This window comes from Psittacula echo, assembly GCF_963264785.1.
Source record: "Psittacula echo genome assembly, chromosome: 6".
NCBI classification, from domain to species: Eukaryota; Metazoa; Chordata; class Aves; order Psittaciformes; family Psittacidae; genus Psittacula; species Psittacula echo.
The window spans coordinates 39,363,286-39,388,217 of record NC_137743.1 but is presented as its reverse complement, the minus strand read 5'-3'; the positions used below and the strand labels follow the sequence as shown (position 1 = coordinate 39,388,217).

At 39.6% G+C, this 24,932-nt stretch overlaps 1 protein-coding gene across 6 annotated transcripts in view; it reads right to left on the bottom strand.

Annotated features, from left to right (window-relative positions):
• The window catches only part of MBD5 (methyl-CpG binding domain protein 5), a 160,602-nt gene that overhangs the window by 91,900 nt on the left and 43,770 nt on the right, over nt 1-24,932 (bottom strand). For all 6 annotated transcript variants that reach the window (XM_080621834.1, XM_080621839.1, XM_080621833.1 and 3 more), the window contains exon 2: nt 10,863-10,960. The gene's annotated coding sequence lies outside the window, so the exon portion shown is untranslated. The remainder of the gene's footprint in view (nt 1-10,862; nt 10,961-24,932) is intronic.

Here is a 24,932-nt window from a genome sequence, read left to right as displayed (position 1 = left end):
TTCTTGCCCTTTTTGAAGACTGGAGTGACATTTGCTTTCCTCCAGTCCTCAGGCACCTCTCCATTTGTCCATTTGAAGGCATCACTCCCATCTTCACTTGAAGATATGCTTTTACAACACATATTTCTAGTTTCAAAACATTTTATCATTGATCAGTTGCACTGAACTCTTTCATGTAAGAACTTAAATATAATGTGGTGCATTAAGCATGTGTTTACAGAGTCTGCTTCACCAAGGCAGCAGGTGGCAGCTATGGAAAATGCAGCTTCTCTCTCCTCATTCACCCTGCCTCCCAAATGGGCCCCATCTCATGTGGTGTGTAGTCTAGATGTCTGGACCTTGCTCCCTCAGTCTTTAGCAGATTGTTCCCTACCCCCTCCCTGGAGCTGCATCTGGACTAGTTAATTTGTAATTATAAACCATCTTTTACTGTCTCAGATGGAATTTTAGTTTTGCATTCCTGTAGCACAAATCAAAACTATTCATGAAGAACACATAATTTCATATGTTTAGATGGGACAGTCATGATAACCTAATCTGAGGGCACTGAACCTCATTTAGAAAACGTGTCTCGAACCATAGCACCTCTCCTACAGAGACAGGCTGAGAGAGCTGGGCTTGTTCAGCCTGGAGAAGACAAGGCTCTGGGAAGGCCTTAGAGTGGCTGCCAGCATCTAAAGGGGCCAGGAAGAAACATGGACAGTGGCTTTTTATAAGGACATGTAGGGACAGGACAAGGGAGAATGACTTTCAACTGGCAGAGGGGGATACTTAAATCAGACATTAGGAAGAAGTTCTTCCCTGTGAGGGTGGCGAGGCACTGGCACAGGCTGCCCAGAGAAGCTGTGGCTGCCCCATCCCTGGCAGTGCTCAAGGCCAGGTTGGACAGGGCTTTGAGCAACCTGGTCTAGTGGAAGTTGTCCCTGCCCATGGCAGGGGGGTTCAAACTAGATGATCTTTAAGGTCCCTTCCAATCCAAACCATTCCAGGATGCTATGAAATCAATGACAGTTGCCCTCTCACATTAGACAGAAGATTTCAAAATACTGTATCTTACTGCTGAATGAGAGCCCTACACAGCTGTTACAGTGGATATTTAACCTACTTATCTTCAGTTAAACTGGGAACGACTGGTGCATTTTGGAAAGATGTACCAGTAAATCATCCTAAAGCAGTGACCCATTTTGCTAACAAGAATCTAGAAAGATCTTTCTTATGTCCTAGAAGGGTAAAACCCCCACTATTTTCCAAGATCTTTAGTGTCACCAAAATGAAACATCAATATTCTGCTGCTCACATTGTGAATACAAGGCTGCTTTTTTTTTTTCTTTAATTTTATTATTTTAAAGAAAAGGGACCAAATAAAAACAGATGTGTTTAGGGTGTACTCCCACCATCGTAAACAAGTGAGCAAAAATGCAGGTTTTTGGGTTTGGTTGTTTTGTTGTTTGTTTTTTCTTTTTTTTTTTTTCATCGGAAACAGCATACCTATTTTTCAGTTCTGAAATATATTTCAGCTTTTAGATCATAAACAGAATGCAATTTAAGAAAAATAATGAAAATCATAATTCTTACGCATGTACTACTTCTGCATAATAATTCCCACTGACAGGATATTACTAAGGAGTCTTTAAAGTACAAAGCAAACAGAAAAAACAACTGAAATACAGAAAGATGTTTGGAAGTAACCACCAAATTTTATACCACCATGCTGAGAGAAGTGCCTGGCTCAGTTTTGACTCTGCTCAATTCTTTCTAAAGGAAGATATTGTAAAGTAACTGTTTTTTACAACATTGCAGTTATGTAGTTAAGGTAAGAGGGCTATCCACAGTCTCAATACTATTCATTACAGATGGCAAACTCATCTAAATATTGGCAATGCCTTTAAGTGGCATGATCTAAATCAGCAATTTGCTAACTTGCTACACTGGAAGATACACATTCTGCAGTTTCATAATATGAACGAATTTGCAGAGTGTTTTAAAGTCTCCCTTTGCAGGAACAACAGCGCTTTTCTCTAGCATCACTAGTTCCAAATAATTCAAGGATCATAATTTTAATAAATATATTAACTTGCTCAAGACATGTGCATAAATTTCTGTTGATACAACAATTAAAGAGAGTTTACTAATCGTCTTACACTTTCAATGGTATTTTAACAGAATGGTATTTTAGCAAAATGACCTACTGATCAATCTTCTGTATAGACATATATGCTATTATTTAAGTTAATGCGGAACTAATTACATTTTTCAGCTATTAGCAGTTATCCTATCTTCTGCAAGCCAACTGAAATACTAACATTAAACTTTTATCAGGTAAACTTTTACTTTCTCCAGCTGTGAAATTTCATAGTACACACAAGGTACTCGATAACTTCATCAAGGTTTCTTGAATATTTGGTATTTTTAAGTCAGACAACCCAAAAAAACCCCAACAAACCCTCCCTTCCCCCGACCTTTATTCTGAGTTGCTTTTATCTAATTACAGAGCTGTTGTATGGTAACATACAGTGTATTTATCCACACTGGAAGACACCTCACTGTTTCACACCTACAGAATACATAAGCCAAGGACTTTGACTAACGCCAGTATCTATCTGTTGAATTTCCTTTCAGGCTATGTAATACTATTTCTTCTTCAAGAGATGAAATTGTGTTAAAAAAACTCCAACTGAAGCATATGTGTAACGGGCATATATTTAATTCTATACTCTGAGAATACAATATAAACTGAAAGCTACTCTATGAGAACTTCATTCAACACAATGAGTGCCTTCCAGTCAGAACACCTACATGTCACACTATTCCAGGCTGCCATTATGCCTGCTGTCAACTGTTCATTTGCCTACAGAATCTATCCTGTGAAAATGTCACTTGCTGTCACTCAAAGGCTTCAATTATGCTTGAGATAAAAAGAAAATTAAAGGGAAAAAAGATATATACCTGAACCAATATAAATGTCTACACTGGGAAATGTATAAAACTTCCTAAAAGAATTAGTAGCATAAGCAAAAATACTGTGCTGGAATTATCTAGGTGAGGTTAAGTTATAATACATTCTAAAATATACACTATATGTATTATACAGCTTTTCCTTGTGTGACTTTTATTGAAGGTGCACATGTGGCCAGGTTTCCTTCTCCATTTCCTGTTGCCTTTTCCAGGACAGTATTTAGCTACCTTCTCATAAACTACTATCAAATCATACATGAGACTCAACAATAAACATTTGCATTTATGTATCAATAGTGTAAAAATAATAGCATTTTTTTCTAACATCTGCCAGTGGCTGGGTTGAATAACTGCTGCTCGAGATACTGACTAGCAGGTGCTTCTCGCAGATGCAGGTGTGTGTCCCCACAGCAAAGACCTGACCAAGCTGGCTTTTCTCCCTGTTGCTGTTTTCATTCCCTTGGCTCTGTGTTGAGCTGTTTGCAGTCATCCCCAGTTAAGCAAGAATTTGGTTCCCTATTCTATTCCCTACAGACTTGTGGGAAGAGACAAACTCTTGGCAGTCCCATGGCTTCGCAGACAGCCCTGGTTTAAAGTTGGCACAGTCAGCTTGGATCACCAGCATTTACCCACAACTGATCTGGCCTTGTAGCACTGGCAGATGAAACACAGCAGAGACATCTCTTTTTTAGTATTTTCACTCCCCTTAACCATTAGATTTTAATCATTATTGTGGGCCTTCAAGAATGTTAATCTGTGGTAAGGTGAAAAGAAAATAAAATGAAACACCAAAACGAAAAAAGCACCTCCACAACCTTTCAGGCCACACTCATGTAAAGAAAACCAGTAATTTCTTAGGTTTTCATTAACAGCTAGATTTTAATTTTGCTACTTTTGAGAGCACTGTTTTGGGTGGTTAGGTTTTTTGTTTGTTTGTTTGTTTTTCTTTTTTCTTTTTTTTTTTTTTTTTTTCCCAAGAGGAATCTTGACAATAAAAATCAAGGATCTGAATTTGGTTTGGTGTTACCACAGAAAAGAACACCACAATTTATCCTAGGTACTAAATTCTAACTACATTCCTCCTTGAAATATTTTGTGTAATTGACAAATAATGACAGCAGCTCTTTGCTGTTATTTTAAACCCATAGCTTTTTAAGGAAAAACAAAGATGATGTGCATTTTACTTCACAGAAATGTCTTGATACATGACAGAAAAACTTAAGGATAGATATTCGTAAAACTTCCTAGCATCATGGACTAAAATAACAAAAAATCCTCAAAACTTCCTGGAGACATCCAGGTTAGTGTGACAAGCAAACCCTTAGGCAACTAATTCAGAAGCTACGTGCATGCATGCCTAGCTTCACTAAGAAAAATTATTTATTAAAACAAGAGGAATTTTAACAGTTTTGCTATGATATTAATTTTAAAGAGAAATGGACTGCAGTATCAGGAATTCTTGCATTACTTCAATATTTAACTTTGAAATTACAATTAAACCACTGTGCTTACTAATTAGGTATCAGTACGAAAAGTGTTGGGAATATTTACTTTTGTTCAGGGTGCCTGTCGTTCCAATTTTTCAAAATGGAAAGGCCCTTGTAATTTGCAATGTTTATTTACAGGATCTGCTTCCAGAAAAATTCAAAACATCAGCTCATATTTTATTTGAAAATTGTTTCAGAAGGACCAGCTGGAAAAGAAATGGGGACCGTTGCAAAAAAAACTTCTTTCTCTGGTGAAATAAGAAAAACTTGGTGGAAGAGATACAAAGTTTTCTGCTAAGGCAGAGAACTAGCTAGTAAATCTATCATATTTAAAAAGTACTCTCAAATTTAGCTTTGAAATGTACCTAAAATTAGTGATATTGTAGAACAACATTAGAGGAGAATCTCCCCCCCCCCCCCCAGTACTTTCAATAATTTCTGTAGAAGTAACTTTTAAATTAAGTAGGCTTCCCTTTATTAATTTTAAGAAGTCAGAATTGGTTTATATCTAGCATTAGAAAGAGCAACTTTGGATTTCAGAAAAAAACAACCCTTTCATACGAAAAGATGAGAGAGAGATGGAAAACTGACTGTTCTCAGAAAACCGTTAGGGCTTTAGAAAGACAATTGGGCTCCTTGGCTTTAATGACAATTGAGGAAAAATTGTTGGTCAATCCGGACCACAGACTGCCTTAGGGAGAAAAATGATGCAACATGACACTGTTCCTTCTCTGTCTCAGAATAACTACAATCAAAACATTAGTAGTGACACAGTTTTAAGACAAACTATTTAGAGAAGCACTGTGCATGCACCGCCAAATCATACGTTTCGTACTTTAGTATAATTAAACAGCCTTATAAATTCTGAAGTTTGGATAGTGAAAGGCCTGATTTTGTGCAGTGATACATCATGAGTCCCAGAATTATGCAGTTCAGAAAGTTCTCAGAGACTATATGGCTTGCAGCTGGAGATGTCACAGGGGACTAAAAATGTCCATCATCTTATCGCACAGAATAAAAACCTACCTAGGTACTAGATTTTTCCATGTACTGTTTAAAAAGATAAAACACAAGAAATAAATGTAAACATCACTTATACTTCTTAGGTCTGCATAACCAGTTTTCTATCTTATAATCATAGTTAGGATTGGAAAGGACCTTAAGATCATCTAGTCCCAATCCTCCTGCCATGGGCAGGGACACCGCACACTAAACCATGCCACCCAAGGCTTTGTCCAGCCTGGCCTTGAACACTGCCAGGGATGGAGCATTCACAACTTCCCTGGGCAACCCACTCCAGTGCCTCACCACCCTCACAGTAAAGAACTTCTTCCTTATATCCAATCTTAACTTCCCCTGTTTAAGTTTGAACACGTTACCCCCTGTTCTATCACTACAGTCCCTAATGAAGAGTCCCTCTCCCCAGCATCCCTACATGCTCCCTTCAGGTACTGGAAGGCTGCTATGAGCTCCCCACCAGCCTTCTCCAGGCTGAACAGCCCCAACTTTCTCAGTCTATCTTCATACAGGAGGTGCTCCAGTCCCCTGATCATCCTCGTGGCCCTCCTCTGGACTTGTTCCAACAGTTCCATGTCCTTTTTATGTTGAGGGCACCAGAACTGCACACAATACTCCAAAGTGAGGTCTCACGAGAGCAGAGTAGAGGGGCAGGATCACCTCCTTCGACCTGCTGGTCACGCTCCTCTTGATGCAGCCCAGGATATGGTTGGCTTTCTGGGCTGCGAGCGCACACTGGAGCTGGCTCATGGTCATTTTCTCATCGACCAACACCCCCAAGTCCTTCTCTGCAGGGCTGCTCTGAATCTCTTCTCTGCCCAACCTGTAGCCTTGCCTGGGATTGCTCCGACTCAGGTGTAGGACCTTGCACTTGGCTTGGTTGAACTTCATAAGGTTGGCATCAGCCCACTTCACAAGTGTGTCAAGGTCCCTCTGGATGGCATCCCTTCCCTCTGGCGTATCAACCGAACCACACAGCTTGGTGTCATCGGCAAACTTGCTGAGGGCACACTCAATCCCACTGTCCATGTCACCGACAAAGATGTTGAACAAGACCGGTCCCAACACCGATCCCTGAGGGACATCACTCGTTACTGGTCTCCAGCCGGACACTGAGCCATTGACCACAACTCTTTGTGTGCGGCCATCCAGCCAGTTCTTTATCCACCGAGTGGTCCACCCATCAAATTGATGTCTCTCCAATTTAGAGAACAGCCCCAAATTTATTTTATTAATGCTGATATGTTTTTGCACCCTTGCAGGTGATTAACATGAAAAAAATATTATGAGTACTTATAATGTATCATTCCGGTTTCTTTCGCATGTTGAAATAAATACCACAAATCTCTAAGTGACATTTCAGTTTACAAATAAGGAAAATCCACAGCGTTGACACGCAAGCTCCTAAATGTATAATTAAAAATACCCATAAATTCAAAACTCTAATACACAATTTAAAGCTTTTTGAAATTTACAGTTTTGAAAATGCGAGATAGCAATGCACATCCGCACCATAGCAAGGACACCATTCAGCAGATGGCTGATCCTGGCACTAAGGCTGTGCGCGCAACCTTCCTAGCACACCACAGAGGCAGACTGCTCCCCTGTAGCACTTCAGTCATGCTCAAGTAGCTACAAGACTGTTGTAGTAAACTTGACTTGCATCAACTAACTCAAGAGTATGAGTAGAAAGATGTGCAACCTTCAATACCCATCTGTGCAGACTCACCCTGAGAAAAAGGGGTGCAAATCTGGGGCCAGAATAGAACTGCAATGCTAGAGCATACGTGAAATCAGGGAAGATAAGTACTGTGTGAGAACGGGTAATAAACTTGAAATAGAAACAGTCTGACACTAGAAATTACTTGGATGAGGGAGAATGGAAACAGAGATGCAGGACATAAGACATACAAGGTACAGGTTGGGCAGAGAAGAGATTCAGAGCAGCCCTGTGGAGAAGGACTTGGGAGTGTTGGTTCATGAGAAACTTAACATGAGCCAGCTTCAGTGTGCGCTTGCAGCCCAGAAAGCCAACCGTATCCTGGGCTGCATCTAAAGAAGCGTTACCAGCAGGTCGAAGGAGTTGATCCTGCCACTCTACTCTGCTCTCGTGAGACCTCACTTGGAGTATTGTGTGCAGTTCTGGTGTTCTCAACATAAAAAGGACATGGAACTGCTAGAGCAAGTCCAGAGGAGGGCCACGAGGATGATCAGGGGACTGGAGCACCTCCTGTATGAAGACAGACTGAGAAAGTTGGGGCTGTTCAGCCTGGAGAGGAGAAGGCTGCGTGGAGACCTCATAGCAGCCTTCCAGTATCTGAAGGGGGCCTACAAGGATGCTGGGGAGAGACTGTCCATCAGGAACTGTAGTGATAGAACAAGGGGTAATGGGTTTAAATTTAAACAGGGGAAGTTTAGTTTGGATATAAGGAAGAAGTTCTTTACTGTTAGGGTGGTGAGGCACTGGAATGGGTTGCCCAGGGAGGTTGTGAATGCTCCATCCCTGGCAGTGTTCAAAGCCAGGCTGGATGGAGTCTTGGGTGGCATGGTTTAGTGTGAGGTGTCCCTGCCCATGGCAGGGGGGCTGGAACTAGATGATCTGAAGGTCCTTTCCAACCCTAACTATTCTGTGATCCTATGAACTAGGACACAATTAAGACTGGCTGAATGTGAAACTGAGAACCAAAGAAGAATGAAATTGTGACTTTAAAAAAAGATGCCTAGACCAACCATACTTTCAATTCCTACTCTCTTCATGTAGGATCACTGATCTCACTTTTCTGACTTCAAAGAATCTTCATGGAGTACTTCAGTTCTGCAACTAACGTAGAAAGCATACAAATCTCAGCAGCCCTTCAAGAGCACGCAAGGAAAGCTCCTAGAACCGAAAATGTTTCTGCAAAATTACCTTGCCTTCCGAAATTGGGTTTGCCAGATATTCTTAAATGAAAACCTGTTGCTAAAGGTACAGCAAAGCATGAAGGCAAAGCCCTAATTCTATCTGCAGAGCAAGGTCTCAAAACTATACAGAGTATGGAAGATCTCGAACGACACACTGAACAATTAAAAATACTGGATAGCTGCATACTGATTAAATGCCATCTATTTAAGGATTTCCTTCTATGGAGAAAAATGGCATGTTGTCACATAATTAAAGACTGCATAATAATGTACAAGGTACAATGGGTGAAGCAAGGTCACTAAGGTTTTGAAGTATTAAGACTGCAAGCACAATAATATGTATTAAATACAGAAAACTCCTGCATTTAAAAATAGATCAAATGGAATAGAAACAATGTCTGCACATACCTATACAGCTGTGATATTTTCATACTGGTAGACAGAGTAAAAAATAAGAGCTAAGATGCTGAGAGTGAGAGCTAAATGTTTTTTTCCCTTTAGCAGAAACATCCTGAGGTTTATCCACATGTATATACTAAAACATTAAGGAAACAACCAGTAGAACGTTAACCTTACAGAAAGAAATACTTTCCCTGTTCCAGTTTTTCACATACAAAAAATGTTTCTTCTTAACTCAAATACAAGCTTTGATAATTATTCCCTCCAAACATTTGGCTTTCCTTTACCAGATGTCTCAGGCCCCCATTTTAGAACAAATAAAAACATATGCAAAGGTCTGTTCTTGAAGGAAACAGGAACATCAAAACAAACTCAAAAAATTTAACTTCAAGATGGCAGAGGTATAAATAATCTCTCTCAGCTCAGTAGTGTTCATCTTTTAAATGGAAAAGGTTTTCCCTTCTGGGGGTCAAAATAAAAGGGGGGCAAGGGGAAAGAGAAATACCTTCATTTCCTTCTTAATTTGAGCTTTTCTCTAACAAACAGCTATCGTTTCCTTATTTTAGATCATGCAGGTCAGTTACACATGCCCCACTTTTTAACTCTTTCCCGTGTGCTGTTCTCTTACAGCATCACCTGGGAGCTGACCAAACTTAGAACGACGCAAACCCAATGGCACCAGGGCTGCACTAGCCTCGATGCATCTGCCAGCATCCACTGCCTTTGGTGATATACAAGAGTAGAGGTTTAGTGCCCTTGCAGTTAAACTTGGGATGAAAAAAACCTAAAGAGTTAAAAAGGGGTTTCATATGAAAGCCCTGACTTCCGTAACAAGATACTTGAAGCGGCAATAAAACAAAATGCATTGCAAACACTGCATAAATGAAATACTTAATTTTTTAATACAGATGTGAAACGGAATTCTGACCCTGTGTGCCTCAGCCCTGATGCTATATGCATGGTAGTGCATCCATGCACTAACTATGCAATTCCAGTGATATTCTGTTCATATTTCTTGAAAAGAAACAGTTATAAAGATATCCAAATAAGCCCTTTGCCAGCAGATCCAGGCTGCCCGGACATGCATAAAGAAAGAAAATGAGTTATGAATGCTGAACAAACTTTGTACTAAGTAGATGGGTTTTCACTGTGTTGTACCATACGGTGTTGCACTGCAGGTGAAAAGAACATCAACAGGGCCACAGTGTCCTAACAACAAAATAAATTTTATTCTTCAAATAAACAGCTAATAAGAGCTATTCAAATATCAGATTTGGTAACTAAGTCACTTATTCATGAACTTATTTATCCATTCAACTTCATTTTACATGCTTCACTTTGCAAAGTCTCAGGTGAAGTTGCTGGATTCAGAAGAGTGAAGTTGTACCTCATTTTGGACCTGTCTACTAAAACAAAGAAAAGCAAGTATGTAAATTTCTAGTGAATTCAAGTGTCCCACTAGGAGTTCAATTATATTGTGAAATTATGTCTTAATTGGTTTGCTCATAGATGAGCTGTACAGCTAACCAAAAATCTACTACCATATAATCACTAAATTTCAGATATTACCACACATTAAATTAACAACAGATGAATGGGAATATTAGCTCTATTTCCATACAGAAAAAATCCTTCCCACATTATCTGGACTTTTTTTTATAATTAATTTCAAAATAGAAAAAATAACACACAAACAAAACTCTCCCGAATACCTAACATGCATTTTGCTCAAAACTTCACACATTCAAAATAAACAGCACAAGTACAGAGCACATTGGATTTGTGTCTCTAAAATTTAATTAAAAAGAAGCCACATTTCTAAACTTCTACAGAAATTGCCAAAAGATTGACCACTTCTTTCCTCTGTGGAAAAAGAACTAAGGACTCACACTCTTGTAACTACAAGGAAGAAAAGAAATGGAGCTTTTTAAATTTAGCCGATTTTTCACATCAGTAGGATAAATAAATTTACTGAAAAAAGGTGAAACTTGAACTGTGGTCAAACTCCTAAACTTCAGTTGCTATTAAATGTTGGTTATTTTTTAGATAAAAACCTAATTTATTACTTACATAAAAATGCATAATATAGATTATTTTATGTACCTTTGCTGTCTGAAGGGAACGGATTTCAAAGATCTTGTCTGTAAGTGGTATATTCTTCAATATTTATGCCTCCAATGACCACCATCGTCAACAAGGATCTGAAGAAAAACACAAAGCATACATAAGCCAGGATAATTCCAACTAGACAGAGGATTTTTTTTTTTAAATATATATTAAGAAGGCACAAAATAAAATTGTGCATTAATTACACTAATTTATTAGCTGCTGTTAAAAACAAATAGACAAGCACCAGAGCCATTACATGGGAAGGCATTTATCTACTTGAGGCATAAAACAATTACTTGGCATTAGTATATTTATGACTAAATATACCAAACTTGGGAAACTGACTGTTATCATACCAAAATAATAACAGCATTAATCATTCCCTGAGTTAAAGATGAGAAAAGACAAAATTACAAGTAAGTATTAAAATGTGTTATCTTATGAACACTAATAGATCACAAAAAGTTAACCCCCCCCCATAACTTTTAAAAGACAACTTAGAATCATAGAATAGTTAGGGTTGGAAAGGACCTTGAGATCATCTAGTTCCACCACCCCTGCCATGGGCAGGGACACCTCACACTAAACCATGTCACCCAAGGCTCTGTCCAACCAGGCATTGAACACCGCCAGGGATGGAGCATTCACAACTTCCCTGGGCAACCCACTCCAGTGCCTCACCACCCTCACAGTAAAGAACTTCTTCCTTATATCCAATCTTAACTTCCCCTGTTTAAGTTTGAACATGTTACCCCCTGTTCTATCACTACAGTCCCTAATGAAGAGTCCCTCTCCCCAGCATCCCTACATGCTCCCTTCAGGTACTGGAAGGCTGCTATGAGCTCCCCACCAGCCTTCTCCAGGCTGAACAGCCCCAACTTTCTCAGTCTATCTTCATACAGGAGGTGCTCCAGTCCCCTGATCGTCCTCGTGGCCCTCCTCTGGACTTGTTCCAACAGTTCCATGTCCTTTTTATGTTGAGGACACCAGAACTCCACACAATACTCCAAGTGAGGTCTCACAAGAGCAGAGTAGGGGGGCAGGATCACCTCCTTCAATGTGCTGGTCATGCTCCTTTTGATGCAGCCCAGGATACGGTTGGCTTTCTGGGCTGCGAGTGCACACTGGAGCTGCCTCATGTTCATTTTCTCATTGACCAACACTCCCAAGTCCTCCTCTGAAGGGCTGCTCTGAATCTCTTCTCTCCCCAACCTGTAGCTGTGCCTGGGATTGCTCTGACCCAGGTGCAGGACCTTGCACTTGGCACGGTTAAATTTCATGAGGTTGGCATCAGCCCACCTCACAAGTGTGTCAAGGTCCCTCTGGATGGCATCCCTTCCCTCCAGCATATCAACCTGTCCTGGGTTCAGCAGTAGCAGTCATTTTTTTTTTCTCCTTCTCCGTAGCTGGTGCAGTGCTGTGTTTTTGACTTTCAGCCTGGGAACAGCGCTGATAATACCGATGTTTTTAGTTGCTGCTTGGTAATGTTTACTTTGACCAAGGACTTTCTGAGGCTCATGCTCTGCCAGGGAGGAGGAGAAGCCAGGAGGAAGCAGAAACAGGACACCTGACCCAGACTAGCCGAAGAGGTATTCCATACCACAGCACGTCATGGCCGGTATATTAACTGGGGGCAGTTACCCAGAAGGGCTAGATCACTGCTCAAGTCAGGCTGTGTATTGGTTGGCAGGTGGTGAGCGGCTGTATTCTCTCCCCTTGTTATTTCTCTTATCATTATTATTATTGGTGGTAGCAGTAGTGGTTTGTGTTATACCTTAGTTACTGGACTGTTCTTATCTCAACCCGTGGGAGTTAGATTCTTTCGATTCTCCTCCCCAATCCTCCAGGAGTGGGGGGGGCAGAAGGGTGGGGAGTGAGTGAGCGGCTACGTGGTTCTGAGTTACTGGCTGGACTTAAACCATGACACAACCAAACCACACAGCTTGGTGTCATCAGCAAACTTGCTGAGGGCGCACTCAATCCCACTGTCCATGTCACCGACAAAGATGTTGAACAAGACCGGTCCCAACACCGATCCCTGAGGGACACCACTCGTTACTGGTCTCCAGCCGGACATTGAGCCATTGACCACAACTCTTTGCGTGCGGCCATCCAGGCAGTTCTTTATCCACCGAGTGGTCCACCCATCAAATTGATGTCTCTCCAATTTAGAGACAAGGATGTCATGTGGGACAGTGTCGAACGCTTTGCAGAAGTCTAGGTAGCTTTAAGACAACACCCCTAAAAATGCCAGTTATGGTTTAAAAAACCCTGCAGTGTTCAAAGGATAACTGTACGGTATCATTTATTGGTGCTGTTTTCATATTTCAGTACTGTAACTATGAAAAGATGAAGTTAAAAAAAAATTACTATGCTTATGGTAAGGTCAGCACTGATGAACTGGTCTATGTATGTGCTTCGTTTGGAATCAACTCATGTCAAGGTGTCCAACAGCAACTTTTGGGTTTTTTGGTTGTGGTTTTTTTTTTTTTTTTGGTTTTTTTTGTTTGTTTGTTTGTTTTGTTTGTTTGGTTTTTTTGGGTTTTTTTGTTTTTTTGTTTTTTTTTTAATTTTCAACTTTTTACATTGAAAGAGAAACTACTTGTCTACTATAACCACGATAACATTTCCATGGAGTAGTTGAGAGTGCCAGGGGCTTTTTGAGAACATCTGGTCTACCCCGCTTGCTCAAGCAGGGCAACCTAGAGCTGGTGGCTCAGGAAAACCTTTTGCCGAGTCCTGATAGTTGCAACCACAGCAGCAATCCAACTGGGGTTAACACAAGCAACTAATTAATCTTGAATATACATTTAAAAAAAAAATAAAATCTATGATTTCTCTCTTTACTCATTTATTTATTCGCAGGCCAGGGTCACATGATTGCCAGCAGCCAGGACATATGTGGAAAGGTGATCAGATCAACAGATAACTTATCAGGCTCTGTGGACAATTTATTGCTGTTTAAAGCCATGATAGTTAAACACCTTTAACAGCAAAATGACTAAGTTCTTTGCAGTTTTCCTATAACACAAAAAGTTATTTCATCTCAGCTTTATTATCATGCTGTATCTGAATTGTCCGTATTTGCTTCTTAAGACAAATTAAACACTTTCATCACCTGGAAATAAACATCCTTCAAATCAACTTCTTCCACAAAAAAAGCACCTTAATGAATACTAGGAGACCCTCCGCTCTTTCTAGTGCTTCCAAAAATTAAAAATCTTTGTAAAAACAGTAACTGCCAGATCAGCCTCTGAAATAGAACTGCATAGGCTATACCATGATTATGCTCTCTTTTTCCAATGAAAAATCTGAAAAAGAAATTGGATGTACACTGTGCCTTGATGCTTGCCAGACTGCAAGCTGGTATTGATTGATATGGCGAAAAATTTCCCGATACAAAATGACGCTATTAACATACAAAAAACTTGCTCTGCAGGAACTGAAAGCAACGCTGTCCCAGCAGACTGCCACTACGTTTTCAGATAAGGGTCAAGACAGTGTTGAGGGTCAGGAAAGGTATGTGTTTCAGATAATCTAAGACAGTTGAAATACCCTGAAGTGCAGAGAAGTAGTCTGTGAAACAAACAGGTGAACAAGTTCTGCTGATAAGCTGTTCAAAGTCACTGACCAGCATAATCTAAGATACCAAGTGTTACTGCAGTAAGGCATGCCAATATCAACATTCAACTCAAAACATTACGTTTAATTCAACAGGTCTCCATCTTGTGCTGTCATGCCATACAGCTCTTTCATTAGCTATACCTGGCCTTGGCTGTACTTGTTTTATACGCCAAACCAATAAAGTCAGAGAAAGCAAAGAGAAAGCAAAACAGAATTCATCAACACATTTGTTTAATAAGTTCAGCGTGGAAGATACTTATCAGTGATTACAAATCAGAAAGCACACTTGCTGACAGAGAGATCTTCAAATTGAAGATGATCCGAGAACTAGAGCCCAAAGAAGGGCAAACACATAATAAGGATCAACTACAGGGAAAGAAATGCAACATTTCATCATGCCATTTTAAACAACTATTCCTCAAAATAGTTTAGAATCTTTGAGTTGTTTTCGCTAAAAACTTCGCGCATGGAGTACAGTGTTGAGGCTATCATCTGCCCTTCAAACTCAGCATTCAATTTTGTTAAGAAGTTGATTCATACCCAAATCTCCCCATATTTTTTTAAGTGCCACTGAAATTCTTCTTTTTTGCCTGACAAGTCAATCCTTCTCACTTTTCCTTTTGTGTCAATAGACAGTATTTTCTTTTTTTGTTGGTACTGAACCACACAACCAAAATCCAGATATATAAGTTCTGCTCTCATTGAAAATGTTACTTCTGATCAAATGTCAACATGTTTCTCTCATACATAACAACTGCAATAATTGTAAGGGTATCATTAATATTGTTCTCAAAACCTTTAAAAAGGTTTTTAAAACCTCCTCTCAAAAACCTGAGGAGTCTGAGCCTTGCATCATAGGGAAAAAGCTGCTTCTGTGTTTCAGGGGAACCTTCTAAATCTTTGGGGCCTGTTCAATTTTGTTGAATGACACCCAAGTGTTTTGTTATTTTTTTCTTCATATGATTTTATGATCATCATTCTAACAGCCAGAAGGAGTCACTATGATCTCATCTTCAATTAATGTGAATTTACCAATGAAATTATAACATTTTTTAATACCACATTATCTTATTTACAGTACCTTCCTGTATGTCCTTTGAGAATGCCACCAGAAAAAAAAGGTCACAGTTACACAGTACTAGAAATAAAGGGACAGTAAACCCTGGACATTTTCTGTCTTTAAGATAGCCTATATTTGTAAGAATCACAAAACTGTTTGGGTTGGAAGGGACTGTTAAAGATTATTTAGTTCCAACCCCTGCCATGGGCAAGGACACCTTCCACTAGACCAGATTGCTCAAAGCCCCGTCCAACCTGGCCTTGAGCACTGCCAGAGATGGGGCAGCCACAGCTTCTCTGGGCAAAATGTGACAGTGCCTCACTAGCCTTGCAGGGAAGAACTTTTTCCTCATATCTAATCTAAATCTCCCCTCTGCCAGTTTAAACCCATTCTCCTTTGTCTTGTCCCTACCTGCCTTTGTAAAAAGCCCCTCTCCATGTTTCTTTTTGGCCCCTTTAGGTACTGGAAGCTGCTCTAAGGTTTCCCCAGAGTCTTGTCTTCTCTGGGCTGAACAAACCCAACTCTCTCAGCCTGTCTCCATAGAAGAGGTGGTCCACCCCTTGGAGCATCTTTGTGGCATCCCCTGGACTTGCCCCAACAGGTCCATGTCCTTCACATTTTGGGGACCCCAGAGCTGGATGCAGTACTGTAAGAGGGAGTCTCATGAGAGCAGAGTTGAGGGGAAGAATCCTGCCCCTTGACCTGCTGGTCATTCTGCTGGTGATGCAGCCCAGGGCACGGCTGGTTTTCTGGGCTGCAAGCGCACACTGATGAGTCATGCTGAGTTTCTTGACAGCCAACATTCCCAAGTACTTCTCTTCAGCGCTGCTCTCAGTCCGTTCTGCGCCCAGCCTGTATCTGTGGTTGGGAATGCCTCAGTGCATGTGCAGGCCCAGCTCTCAAGCCTATCACTGAACTAGAATGACAGCAGGATTTAGCAATAAAAAGGAAAAAAATATTATGCTTTAAGATTATTCTAGCAAAAGCATTAATCCCTTAAGCTCTCGGTCAGCTCCTCATCCATCCCCAGGCACAGCTCCATGCACTCCAGCTCATCACTGACAGAGGGCAACACCCACTCCTCATCTTCCCTGCCTGTCCTTCCTGAAGAGCCAGTATCCTTCCATTCCAACACTCCAGCCATAGGAGCCATCCCACCACTTCTTTGTGATGCCAATAAGATCATAGCCCTGCAGGTGTATGCAGATCTCTAACTCCCCTTGTTAATTCCCTATGCTATGAATAATTCATGGAGGCCTTTTAGTTGGGCCCCAATGAAGCCAACTTACCGGCTGGGGCTGGAATTCCTTTGTATAGTATATCAGAAGCTCTCTTTTACTCTTTTTCTTTTTTTTTTTTATTACGTCTTAAAAAAAAAATTCTCTAGCACCTTGGTTTAAATGTTTTTCCACTAAATATCCTGGAGTATGAGGAGTTGGTTCTACAAGATTCTGAATCTTAGTCTGGTGCCAACCCACAAAACATATGTCTCTGCTCAAATGTAAGATTCTGTTTTGATTTTTTTTATTTTCTTCTGGACTGGGGACAAAACATTTATTTAGATACAACTCAATGTCTAGTATATTCTAAGAAATGAAGCTTCCTAAATCCCAACTATCTTCTCATTAGTTTACTCCTGAACCGCAATTTTGAAGAAGCTAAGCTGTCTGAACACGTGACAATAATCAATGTAAATGCTCAAAAATCACTGGGGAAAAATTAATAAATTGGTTTTAGACACTATTTTTTTTTTAACTTATGGTTGCTACTGAGTCTTAAAACCAGTAGGTTTATCTTTAACCTAAATACTATATTGCATAGCTATGTAAAAACATCAATGCGTTTTTCTAATGTCATTAGCTTTCCATTTGTTCCCACTGTAAATAGCTCTTTTGCTCTATTTCTGCATTACTTGGGATAAGGTAGATTTTCCACTATTACTGACACAATGGCACAAAGTATTGTTCAAACATTTTACAAAAATAATTCAAATGCAGAAAATGATACTGCTCACACCACCCTGACCCCATGACTGTACTTCTTTACATGAATCTCTGGGCTGATCCAGAGCTCTGATGGTGAAACCTGCTGCTCCATCAGTTGTGCTGTCTGCACCCACACCACACTGGGGGTTTGCTGTTAATTAGAATATCACAAATGCAAACAGAAGACACTCTAACCTCAGGAATTAAGTATTTGCATTAGTTTCAGCAAATCAGCTTCCTGAAAGAGCCAACTTCTACACAAGCATAAATCAAAAGTAACTTGGATGAAGTTACATGTGCTACATTAAATCACATGGGCGAAAAAAAACATGCCTGAGCTTCATAAAGATGTTGAGATATTAAAAGAAACCCATTAGCTTAGACAGGTGCAGAATCTCAGACCATTTTCTTTTAGATAAGGGAATATATAAGGGGCACTGTCACAGAAATACTACAGAGCCTTTGCAATCTCCATCAGTCTTTTGCCTTTGGGAGGTATGCTTCTTAGTTGTGAGAGAAAAACCCAAACAAACAAACTTAAGAGTCCTATGATGATTATTTCACACTGAAATAAATGTACACAGAAAACTCTTGTGCACAGAAATATCTGGACAGAGCTACAGAAGGGTAACAACATCTTTTCCAGACTTCTTTTTTAGTCGCAAATGTAAAGAGCTAGATCTGAAAAACACTGAAGAGATCTTAGTTTCCTAGCTTTTTATTTTTTACACCTGATGTGTGTGGTGGAAGAGAAAGAAAGCAACAGGAATACGCACTGCACAAAACACGCTGCTATCCTTTAACAAGGTTACATTCTCTGATTTTAGAATCCAACAGATGATTCAAAATGGTTGCAAAGGCTACTACTGAAGAAGAATTAGAAGGAAAACATGCACTTTCTTTTCTTGTTCAACAATAATGCAGAAAGGGCAACCACAGTATTTTTTTAATTAATACTTTTAAGCAAGAAATAAATAAACCAGGTCTGTCTTGTTTTTGTCAAGGACAAGCAATCAAGAGCTAATGAGACTGCACAACAGCTCACTCTGCTCCAGTATTGTTCTAAGAAAGAATTTCATCCTGCTTTTAACTCTTATTTACCATTTTATTGACACCAATGTAACTGAACTTTCTAATTAGAAATTGGGGGCGGAAAAAAAAAAAAAAAAGACATTTTAGCTAAACGTACAAAAGCCTCACTAATTTTATCACCAGTGTGCTGGTGAAGGCAAGTCTTTGCAGACCTCCAGTTGTGTCCAGCAGCACTTGGGCCCATGTCACTAACAAAACCTTCCTGTATTTTTTAATACAGACAAAATCCCAGTACTATTAAAAGTTCTGAGTAACAAAACAGTATTCCTGGAAGGAAAAAAAACAACCCCAACATCAGCCCTCAATGAGACAAAAAGGGCATTTTAAAGAAAACCCATTTCTCTTCCAAACATGAATATCTACATCTCCTTTCTTTCTAGGTTACTTCTAACACTCTTTTCAGGAGCCAATCTGTCTTTAAAGCTGAACAGCGTAACTTCTACAACTAGCTAAAGCAAAATTCTCCATGGAGATTGTGTAATGTGCAACCACCTGGAAGTGTTCAAGGCCAGGCTGGATGGGGCTTTGAGCAACCTGGTCTAGTGGAAGGTGTCCCTGCCTGTGGCAGGGGGTCTGGAATTAAATGGTCTTTAAGGTCCCCTCCAACCCAAACCTTTCTATGATACTATCTCTGGTTCCCTCCAACCCAAAACTTTCTATGATACTATCTCTGCGATCATCATAGGCTTTCAAGCTGTACATCCTACCTAACTAAAGCTACATTTCAGCTACACATCATGTAAGGGTGGAACAAGAGAAGAGAACCACTCCTCCAGCCCCCTTATCAACTCAACCACTGAGGCAGTAGAGCTTCCCTCACCTCAGTCCCTGCCATGCATTCTGCCACACCATTCACAAACGGAAAGAAAAGTCTAGATGCGATGTTCACTAGTCTCACTTACTTGATACTACCTTAACAGCAGAGCTTGCTCTTTAAGCTAGAGCGTTTTACATGGGTACAGAAATTATGAGTCATTCAACTGAGTATGCAGAAGCTTTTGCATCAATTTATTTCACATCTCATCTGGTCTTTGAGTCAGGCTGCCCAATCTATACTATCCCTAGCCAGAGGAAGATGGAGAACATAGGGTTTGAACTCTCAGTTTTTCAGAGAGGAACGACAAACCAGGGAACTCTGAGACCTTCTGTGGGAAGACGAGGAAGATTGCAAGCACACCAAAGCTAAGAGACTGGGAACCAGAAGTTACTACGGACACCAATGGAAAAAGCCTTGCCTTGCTATGAGCAGCTCAAAAATTTAAGATGACAGACAGGAAGAATCCTTCATTCATGTAAGTTAAACAGGGGAAATGTGGGGAAAGGCAAGCTCCATGCTGACCTAAGACAATTATTATCCACAGCAAACTAGGGTTTAATAAATATATGCTTCCTTTGTAGTTAAGCAACTGCTGTCAAAGTAATGAGATTTACTCACATTTCACCCAAGTACTCTTTTGAATTCTAATTAAAATAGCTACTAAATGACCAGCCACATAAATGTCTCCTTTCCAAGATGTCACATCATCAGATTTGAACAATCTTGGGAAAAAAAAAAAAAAATAAAGATGGTTTTGACCTTTTTAAGATTTCCATACACAAAAGAAAATACTTTGCGTCTATATTGCCATTCATCCAAACATCTTACGTATCTGAAAATATACTCTCAGATGTAATTCATTTCCCAACATGACAGAGTTCTTACTTCACTAACAGAAAACTGTGGCACAGTGATTTTTAGTGACCTCCTCAAGCCCTTGGTATGTTGGCAACACAGCTGGAAACAAAATACAAAATTTCTGTCAACTGCAATCTTGTGGCTACAACACTGCAAAGATAGCTGAAATTCTTCTGAAAATGTGAAGATTTGTAAATAAGAAAAAATGAATGAAAGGATTAGAATTACTACCTAGTGTACTGAAGAATGAAAACGGAAAAACATTTATTTCATTATCCAGGTATCATGGTGTTCTACACCACAACGTTCTTCCTCTGCTGTTTAGATTGCACCAAAAGTATGCACCTCCAATATGCAGCAGTTGCTATCACCCTAACAGCATTCTGTGGCTCCACAGCAGTCTATGTCTATAATAAAACTGTACAGAACTGATGCCCTGGTAAACACAGAACCAAAGACTGGAAGAGCTGCATTACAGAACTGCACACACAAAGCTTTAATTTCTGAATGACTGTTTTCTATCAGTACTTGTGTTTAAAACCTGCAAAGCTGCTATAAGTTGGACTAAAATTCTATTTTTGGTTGATTTTGAGAAAAACTGTGTACTGACATTTACTATTATAAAATAGTTAGTGCTCTTGTGCTTTCAAACACTGAATACCAGAAATCATGATACTACATCAAAACTGAAATGAGGACACTACACAGCAGATAAAACACTGACATCTCTTCAGAGACTTTTTTTTTTTTAATGGAAAAAATGGCAGTGCTGAGCGTCAATTGTTTGAAGAAATGTTCTTCTTCTCCAAAATTAGATTAGAATCATTTAGGGGCACCAAATGCTGTAAATTTAAGAACGTATGAATTTGCACTGATTATGCAACAACAGAAAAAAAAAAAAAATGCATCTCTTCAGATATGTCCCTTGTTTCATTTTCTATCTTATTTAAAGAACAGAAAAGGCAATCAAATGCACAGGAAAAACTATATTAATTGGCAGATCTTGTGACAGTTTCCATTCAACAGTATTCTTCCATCCATTTAGCTGAAGCATAATTATTCAGCACAAACTGCATAGTTTTATAGCGCATTTCAAATACCAGTAGGCAAAAGAAAACTAGTACCAGAAGAAGGACACAGGGACATCACTAGAGACTCCATTATCAGTTCTGCAGAGCCAGACCTTGATAGCAGGTACTGGCTGGTGTCCGATAGCACCAGCTATACGTAGCATTCAGTAAAGCAATAGCCCTTCTCTGTTTCTGGCCAGACTCTCACAGAAGTTCAATGTCCTGTTGTGCCAGATGACTTTCCCACGTGACAGAAAAAAACCCCACCCCAAAATCCAAACACTAGCAGAACCCCACAAACACGACAGGAAGAAACATTTGGAGGCAAAAGCTGCCGGACCAGAGCAGGGATGTCCGCATGTGTCCAGAGCTCCTGACATGTGGCAGGGGACTTGTAACAGGGCAGTGCCAAAGCCTCAAAAACCATTTTACTTAGAAGACTTAAAAATGAGAACTCCCATGGAACCGTTAGATTTCCAAGCGTAATAGATGCATTCATAGCAGTATGAAAGGGTGAGCTGTTCTGCCTGGTTATGGGTACCACCATGGTTGGGGGCTTCCTCTGTGCCTGCACTAGTCTGTGCTCTCCTGGTCATTATAATTTATTTAACTTCTGTTAATGTTTAAGCAGTAAATCTTGGTAAAATTGTAAGTAAAATCATATGGACATTTCCACAAATTTTTAAAAATCTTATTTATCTTCAAGGAAAGGAACCAGAAAGAAGGCCTAGGAAAAGTATTCCTCTCAAAACTTGGAATCATAGCTTGTAGGTTTCAGGGGTCTTTTCTGCATTTTAATTTCAATATTCAACCACTAATAACTGCCTATAATTTCTCAGAACAAGCAGCAATGTCTGTAATTTTAACATCCATAGTTTTACAAAGGATTTCTCTTTTGATGGAACTCTATAAACAAATGAATTCACAAATGCCCCTAAATCCCACAAGACCTAACAGGAATATTTCTTTGTGTTAGCAGTGCATGTCCAACAAACTGAAATCTAGGAAAACATTTTATGCAAGATTAAAAAGTTTTTAATGCATGTATCTGAATACCTAAACGTGACACCCATTTTTTTCAGGCTTTACATTCACATCTACCTATTATTCTGATTGCTTTCCCTTCACCCTGACGTCTGGAAAGAGCAGGACAGAAGGGCCACCCACATCCTGAAACAAATACACAACCAGCTGCTGCTAGGGATATCGAAGAGGAGGCACTGCAGGTTTTGACAATGGGAAAAAACAAACATGAAAGGTAAGGAAAAGCAGATGAAAGCTGAGGACATGCCCTCAATACCGACGCGTCTGATTGTCCAAGTGTTGCTTTGAAAAAGACCCCTAGAACACAGGAAAGATTTTTCTAAAGACAAAGTTATCAAAAGCATGAAGTAAACAGGAGGCAGCAAAAGAAAACAAGTTGCTAATTAGTCAGGTAAGTTGGTCTACGCTTTGCTTCTGCTTCTGATAATACTAGAAAAAAGTTGGGAAAGTGATCTTTTTAATCCTGCTGTTTTCCTTAATCAAGGGAGACAGTACCCATTCTACAAATAACATCCACAGAATGTTTAAGCTCAAAGTATGGGCCATATTTACTGTTATTTTTTTCTTCTGCTCCATTAACTTAAGATTTGTAGCACTGCCATAACTACAATGCTTTTAAAACAAGACCACATACAAGTATCAAATTCTGATTGATTACTATTGGGAACAATTAATATAATCTTCCAAAACTTCATTTCTTCCTTTTGCCAAACTTGGATCAGCTGCTATTTAGCTGATGATTTAGGAGCATCCACAAAAGGCATAAGGAGCAATTTAGTTACCAAGTCTAATTTAATAAAAAATACCTTGTGAGATGATGGTATTACAAACAGAATGGAATTTATCTCCCATTTCAATTATGCATGCAGTATATATAGATTAGTCCTGTGAAACCTGCAAATCACTCCAAGAAACTTCAGAAACTCGTCAAATGTAATAATGTTTGGGGTTGTTTTTAACAGCAAATTTATGTCAAGTGATGCCTGTATTCTTTTATTCTTTCCTTCCTTTGTCAAATAAGAGCTAAAATTCTATTTTCCTTGCAGCTCACTATGCTGCCTTCCTGAAAAGCAGACTTTCTAGACACGTTAAGAAAAGCCTTAGTAGGTTTTTGCTTTTATTCTTTTTTTTTTTTTTTTTTAAATAAGGAAGAACATAATTCTGGATGGACTTCATAATTTGTTCTACCTCATTTCCCCTCCAATATATCTGACTGCCAGATTAACACCTCCATTTTTGCGCAACAAATCTACTGTGCCATTTAAACAGCTTAGTTCAATTGGAATTTTGAGCTATTAAGAAAGTGGACTTAGGCATCAGGGAGGGAGCACTCATTTCTGTACGGCTCTCAACTCCTGTATCAACCCCTTCAGTGATACCAAGTTTCTCCAGGTTACCCATCCTTCCCAGAGCACGAGGCCAACCCAACTCACACAGCCCTACATCCCTTTTTAAGACACATTCAATGAAGAACTCAGTGCTCTTTATTCTTTTGCAGAGAAAAGATCACCTGCTACTCAACGGCTTGGTAATGTAGCCAACTTCTTCTGAATGGCATTTCCAGCTCTGAAGATGCATCCAATGAAGCTTTAGAAATTCTGGCTTTAGCCTACCATCCCTTCTGGTATTTCTGTCTTTTCAGTTTTGTCTCCATCATTATTCTTTCCACCTTATCTTTACTAAAAAGAAAATCTTTCAGGGAAACAGCCTTATTCCCCCCAGGGATTTGAGAGGCACCTCTCTGTGTTAGCAACTCACTATCACATGATGACATCTCCACAACCAGTGCACGGACAATTAAGTCAGAAACAGACAGAAGCAGTATTCCCTTCCTACTTGGTTGAAATGAGGTTTGGAAATTTTTGTTAAGAAAATGACCTTGCTAATATTTTAAGACATCTCCCAGGAGAACCATAATCATTCACATCCCTATTTCACAGTCATTAGGAGGAATTACAAGGATTGTGGTGCTTAACTTCCTTCGTATCCAGACATATCAGGTATGCAGTTCGTCTCTTCACAGTCTAACAGCAGAAATGGTATTCATAGTAAATGCTGTTTTATGGAAGTTATTGATAAGACAGGTTGCTCCCTAAGAAAAGGAAAGATAGAGTGTCTGCACTTAAATAAGACCCTCCTGGGGCAGCAAGGAGACAGTTAAGCCCAAGGAAAAGTTGCTTTTTAGATCTTAAGGAGAGATTTAACTATTTTTGTTACATTGGGCAAAATATCTCATAACATCTTTTCTTTAAATATGGAGCAAATACTGGAGTCAGGGTTGTCTCCAGTTTCACCGAGGCGACACTTTATTACCAGGCTGGAAGTGATGACTGTCAGATTTCAGGGTTCAGCTGGAACACTGTTCAAGTTCAGAAAGGAGCAGAAAGTAAAGAAAAAATATCCAGGCTTACTGTTGTATTACTAAAAATAAGAACAAGGTGATGTCAATAGCTCTATATAATTGCAAACAATTTCAGAAATTACTTTCATCTTCACCAACAGCACTTCGTAGTT